Raw genomic sequence first — 7,344 nt, 5'->3', positions numbered from 1 at the left:
TCAACTTTTGACCTATAATCCATATTGATCTTGCAGAAATCATAATCCAATCTTCAATTTTTCAACGACAACCAGGTGAAAGAGACACATTTAGCCGTCTAGCTCCATAGACCCCCATTGTTTTACACTTATTCGTGATCGCCCCTAGCGGAACTGCAGCAGATTGCAGGTACAATGGAGTTAATAGGGAGTGATCCGGCTCTCCGTAAACGGGCTCTGGCTTTACCAAAGATGGTTGATTACGAAGATACTTCCTGAGAGGCCATTTCCTGTCCCCGGCAATGTATGCAAATAGGGTAGCAGTAGTACACGCCCCGCACGAGGGGGGGCACTATCCCCCATTTATGCAGTGATCGGGCTCCCTTTTTAACATTGAGGTCTATGGCAGAACTCCACTTTGCCCTCATAGACATGAACTAGGACGACCCATCTTGCTACGCATTTATTATCTTTGGCTTTACCCTCCGAGTACCCTTTTTTGCAGGACATAATTTTTTGACAAGTTCCCAATTTTACATATTATTTTTTACCATTTTAATTAAGCTCGCGGGGTCCCTTTAACCAGAGAGGAAGCTGCACTCCTCCTGGACTTGGATAGTGGGAGCTCTGCCAGCCTTCAATTGTCCCTGCATTTGCTTTGTTTGTAACAAGCATATTATGCGAACCTCTGGTGGGTCTCAAAAAATTAGAATATCGTGGAAAAGTTCATTTTACCCCCTATTTAGCTCCAAAAGTGGATCTTTCATAACATTCTAGATTCATTAGATATAAAGTGAAATATTTCAAGCCATTGTTTGTTGTAATCTTGATAATTACGGCTTACCGGTCATGGACACCAAAAATGAGTATATCAAAATATTAGAATAAGGAGGTTATAAAACAGAAATGTCGGTTTCCTGAGCCTTTAAACTCTTAGTATGGTTCAGTAAACACAACTACAAATATAGCCGCAAGCGGCAATGGCGGGCCCGAGCACCTGCGGGCCGCAACCCGTGACATGTCGGAATCCAACAAAGCACCGACGTGGTGCGTTTGTGAAATGTACATATTTGATGCGGGTGCTATTTGTTTTTGTATTTTATTTTCTGCAACATTTACTCGCTTGGCCAGGTGGGGGCGTAATGCAAGGCAGGCCCATTGGGTGTCATCATAATCATAATATATATTAACCTGAGAAATTTCAGACCATTCATTTTAAGCAAAGAACATTTCTGATACACTTTTTGGTTGGCCAGATGGTGGCGCTATGTTAGGCATGAAAATTACACATGTGAATATCATCACAATAATGATATCCAAAATGTTTGTAAACTTTCAGATCAATCACTTAAGGCATTGTCCATTTCTGGCACATTTCCTGCTTGACCAGGTGGTGGCGCTATGCCAGGCAGGCCCATTGGGTGTCTGGATATCATCATAATCATAATATCTATTAACCTGAGAAGTTTCAGACCATTTATTCAAAACATAGAGCATTTCTGGCACATTTCCTGCTTGGCCAGAAGGTGGCGCTATGCTAGGCCTGTGAATTACGCATGTGAATATCATCACAATAATGATATCCAATATTTTATAAAGTTTCAGATCAATCACTTAAGGCATTGTCCATTTCTGGCACATTTCCTGCTTGGCCAGGTGGTGGCGCTATGCCAGGCAGGCCCATTGGGTGTCTGGATATCATCATAATCATGATATCTATTAACCTGAGAAGTTGCAGACCATTCATTCAATGCACTGTGATTTATGACACATTTCCTGTTTATGTGGTGAGATATTAAAATCATATCAAATATATTACAACATTCAAAAATCCATTCACAATTTAACATCAGCGACATCTTGGCATAATGTTTGCCAAATTTCAAATGAATCTGACAAACCGTCTAGGAGGAGTATGTTCAAATTGATCATGTGAAATCAGCATAATTGCCATTCTTTCTGTTGCCAGTTGGTGGCGCTATGCCAAACATGCATTATGGGCATGTGAATATTATCAATAACATGGTCTTTAATGACCTGTGAAATTTAAAACATTTCAAGCCATGCATGGTGAATTATGACACATTTACTGTTTGTGTGGAACGGTATTAAAATTAACAATTTCGCCATTTTGTCAAATTACAACATATCAAAAAAAGGCTTCACAATTTAGAATCAGGAACATCTCGGCGTCATGTATACCAACTTTGACATGAATCGGATCAACCGTCTAGGAGGAGTACGTTAAAATTGATCATGTCCACAACGCACAAATTCTCAATTACCTCACTTCCTGTGGGCGTGGCTAATGGCATGTTAATACAAAAGTTGTTTGTTTTTGGGAGTTACATACACCCCCCAAATTTGGTATGTGTATCTAAAACTATATGCCAACCCACAAGTCACTGTGACATAAGGGGGCGCTAGCGAGTCTCTGGGCCATACCCGGGGCCAAGCTTTTTTACCTAGCTGCTTTGTGTGACACCTGACGTGTGTGTCAAATTTCAAGACTTTTCAACCATGTTAACCACCTCAAAATATATGTCAACCACGGGATCAGTCACCTAAGGGGGCGCTAGCGAGTCCCTGGGCCACGCCCGGGGTCAAGCTCTTGTACCTAATTGCGATGCGTGACACCTGACGTGTGTGCCAAATTTCAAGAGTTTTCGACCATGTTAACCACCTCAAAAACAGGAAAGCAAAAAAGTGGAATAACAATAATAATAGTGAAAAATAATAATAATAATAAATATAACCGCAAGCGGTGATTTACGGGGTCCGAGCAAAACAAACATGAGGTAGCATAGCTTTTTAGTTTTACATATGCTTTGATTGTTTGGGCACAATTGTTCAAAAGAAATGTGATCGGATTTCGGTGATCGGATTTCAGTTACCGGATTTCGGCTATCGGATTGGATCAAATCTTGAAAATGGGTTGTTCAAAAGGAAACAAGGATCCTGAAATTGGATTAGATCACATAATCTATTCTTGGTTTTGATCTGGATAAAACCTTTGTGTTGTTCAAAACTTTTGAGTTAGATTGGAATAAATTTGATCCATAAAATTAGGATTACCCTGTGCTGTAACGTTATAGCGTGCTAACCTCCACAACCCAAGAGTATTCTAACAATACTTGATTCTACAGGACTATTTATTTGTTGTGGATAAGATGAAGGGTTTGATAATGGAAGGCAGTGTTTCCCACAGAATTGAATTGCATTTGTGGTGGTGGGTTCTGTGTTGGAGTCAATAAGATAAATAGCCTATAATTATACAGTTATACTTGCCTTGCACTACAAGTCCATATTGACAAGTAGCTGTAATGCTGTAATGTTATAGTGTGCTAACCTCCACAACAATCTATTCTAGTATGCTAACCTCCACAACCCAACAGTATTTGAACACTAATGCTTCAGGTGGGATTTGAACTCTCAACCTAAGGATGACCAGTACAAGGCATTATCCCACTAAGCCACTGTCAATCCTACATCCTACATCTTTGCCAGTCACATTCACATGGTGAAAATGTGTATTGGTAAACACACAAGAAAAACTCCAAGTATACATTTGACAATAAAATGAAGGGCTTTCCTGAAAGAGTACACCTGAAAACTTTTGAATATTCTGGGGCAATTAGACATTTATAGAGAAGAACAGTAATGGATGAAATATAAATATGATAGACTTAATGATGAAGGAAAAATAGTAAACAAAGAAGTTCCCCTATATGTCAGAGTGTGTCAGCATTCTGATTCTTGGCAACTAATGAGTGTGAATGTTAATTGCCTGATGTCATTCAGGTGCTGTTCAATGGTGTCAATCTTCAATAACCAATAGCATGTGCATCTTGAGCCTCAAGCTCTAGCAGGATTCGAACTCTCAACCTAACAAACACCAGCACTAGGCATTATCCCACTCAGCCACTGACAATCATACACATTGAGCAGTCACATTCAAATGGTGAAAATGTGTGTTGGTACACACAAGAAAAACTCCAAGTATACATTTGACAATAAAATGAAGGGCTTTCCTGAAAGAGTACACCTGAAAACTTTTGGATATTCTGGGGCAATTAGACATTTGTAGAGAAGAACAGTAATGGATGAAATATAAATACGATAGACTTAATGATGAAGGAAAAATAGTAAACAAAGAAGTTCCCCTATATGCCATAGAGTGTGTCAGCATTCTGATTCTTGGCAACTAATGAGTGTGAATGTTAATTGCCTGATGTCATTCAGGTGCTGTTCAATGGTGTGAATCTTCAATAACCAATAGCATGTGCATCTTGAGCCTAAAGCTCTAGCAGGATGCGAACTCTCAACCTAACAAACACCAGCACTAGGCATTATCCCACTGAGCCACTGACAATCCTACATATTAGGCAGTCACATTCACATGGTGAAAATGTGTGTTGGCAAACACACAACATCAAGAAAATTCCTAGCATACATTTGACAGTAGAATTAAGGGCTTTATAAAAAAAAAGAGTACAGATCTGAAAATGTGCATTGTTAATGGTATCCACCTAATGATGGTTGTATGGTTGTTATTCAAGAAAAAAAATACTCATATTGGAATATAGGTGATCTAGAAAAAAAGGCCTAAGTGGTCTAACTTTATTGGCCTACATCTCTGAAATGGAACAAAATATCAAAATTCTGAGCTACGCTGCTCGGACCCCTAATAAAACTTAAGAACAATAAGTGTGCTTGCAAGCACACTTAATTATACAGTTATACTTGCCTTGCACGACAAGTCCTGACTAGCAGCTGTAACGTTATAGTGTGCCAACCTCCACAACCCAACAGTATTCTTAACAGTATTCTATTCTAGTATGCTAACCTCCACAACCCAACTGAAGGAACTGTAGGGGGCGATGTGGGTCGAGGTAGAGTGAGTGTGTGGCGAGCAGGCAGAGCCTCGGTCAGAAGGCTCAATGGTATGGAGTGATGACACAGAGATGGCAGGTTTCGGTGCAACACAAGTTAACTTTATTTGAGTTTCAATTCATCTGTTCTTTTGTTCTTTACTTGTATGTGTGCTGCATCAAAGAGGAAACAAACAGAAAATGGAGTAATCAGTGAAATGGGGTAAATCAGTACAGATCCCAACTCACAAACAAACCAATTGACATTTGAACAATAAACTGAAATCATATGGCTATATAAGGTACAACTAAACAATACTTGACATCCCAAGTCAACCAACATCACCTAATCATCTCTCACATGGGACTCCAACACACCAAACCAACAAACAAAGACCTTAACTTTACACATGATTGCAGAGCTACTCTACAAACTGATAAACATCACAAAAGTCATAGTGAGGGTGATTAAAGTGATGACTTACGTTAACTCAAAGACGCACACAGAGCAGGACACACTGGAGTGCTGGGTTGAGATGAACAAAAGAGCGAACTGAGGGCGAGCAAACAATTTATCCTGGTCTGAGCCCCTGCTCCGGAGCTACAGGGTTTCCCAGCGGGTAAACTTTGGAAAGATTTGCAAAGATTTGGAAAAGATTTTTGAAAGACTACAGTCTCAGACCCTCTCACATCTAAAGACAAGTAGTAGAGTTTTAAGTCACAGACTATGATTTTGCAATGACTAGGGATCTTGCAGGGTCACTATTTACAAGACTGCAACATGATTCCTTTAAATTATTACCCATTGTGCAATAGATAAACAGGAACTGAAAATTATAGCCTACTAAACTCAAAGTCGTATTTTCATGTTTCTGCAGCATTGTTTCATGCGAGACATCCTTAGCCGATATAGAGTTGTTCTGTCAAGTGGAAGAGCCGACTAAATATGTATAAGAAATGACAAATATTATAAGAATAACAAATAATTATAGGCTACAGCTTATAATTATACAGTAATACTTGCCTTGCACTACAAGTCCATATTGACAAGTAGCTGTAATGTTATAGTGTGTTATCCTCCACAACCCAACAGCATTCTATTGTAGTATGCTAACATCCACAACTCACTAATGCTTCAAGTGGGATTTGAACTCTCAACCTAAGGATCACCAGTACAAGGCATTATCCCACTGAGCCACTGTCAATCCTACATGTTGGCCAGTCACATTCACATGGTGAAAATGTGTATTGGTAAACACACAAGAAAAACTCCAAGCATGGAGGGGCGATTAGACATTTGTAGAGATGAACACTAATAGATTAAATATAAATATGATAGACTTAATGATGAAGGAAAAATAGTAAACAAAGAAGTTCCCCTGAATGTCATAGAGTGTCTCGGCATTCTGATTCTTGGCAACTGATGAGTGTGAATGTTGATTGCCTGATGTCATTCAGGTGCTGTTCAATGGTGTGAATCTTCAATAACCAATAGTATTCGAGCTAGAGCCTAAAGCACTACCGAGGATTCGAACCCTCAACCTAACAAACACCAGCACTAGGCATTATCCCACTGAGCCACTGACAATCCTACATATTGGGTAGTCACATTCACATGGTGAAAATGTGTGTTGGTAAACACACAAGAAAAACTCCAAGTATATATTTGACAATAAAATGAAGGGCTTTCCTGAAAAAATACACCTGAAAACTTTTGGATATTCTGGGGCAATTAGACATTTATAGAGAAGAACAGTAATGGATGAAATATAAATATGATAGACTTAATGATGAAGGAAAAATAGTAAACAAAGAAGTTCCCCTATATGTCATAGAGTGTGTCGGCATTCTGATTCTTGGCAACTAATGAGTGTGAATGTTAATTGTCTGATGTCATTCAGGTGCTGTTCAATAGTGTCAATCTTCAATAACCAATAGCATGTGCATCTTGAGCCTAAAGCTCTAGCAGGATTCGAACTCTCAACCTAACAAACACCAGCAGTAGGCATTATCCCACTCAGCCACTGACAATCATACACATTGAGCAGTCACATTCAAATGGTGAAAATGTGTGTTGGCAAACACACAACATCAAGAAAATTCCTAGCATACATTTGACAATAGAATTAAGGGCTTTATAAAAAAGAGTACATATCTGAAAATGTGCACTGTTAATGGTATCCACCTAATGATGGTTGTATGGTTGTTATCCAAGAAAAAAAAATTACTCATATAGGAATATAGGTGATATAGGAGAAATGGGCTGAGTGGTCGAACTTTATTGGCCTATATCTCTGAAATGGAACAACGTATCCAAATTCTTTTGATAACTTTTGTGAGGCTTTGTCTAAACATTGTCTGTGAGAATTTTGGTGAAGATTTGATAATTTTTGAAGCCTGTGAAACTTTTTATGATGTTTGGCTTTTCTCTGAAATTGTGGCAAAAGTATACATTTTTAGAGCATAAGACCAGGGTGAAAAAGATGCATCTGAA

This window comes from Alosa pseudoharengus, unplaced genomic scaffold (genome assembly GCF_046254945.1).
Source record: "Alosa pseudoharengus isolate Yale_2024_CS ecotype anadromous, Long Island Sound unplaced genomic scaffold, YU_APseudo_1.1 YU_APseudo_1.1_scf_17, whole genome shotgun sequence".
Classification (NCBI taxonomy): domain Eukaryota; kingdom Metazoa; phylum Chordata; class Actinopteri; order Clupeiformes; family Clupeidae; genus Alosa; species Alosa pseudoharengus.
Note: the sequence above shows the minus strand (reverse complement) of the source record.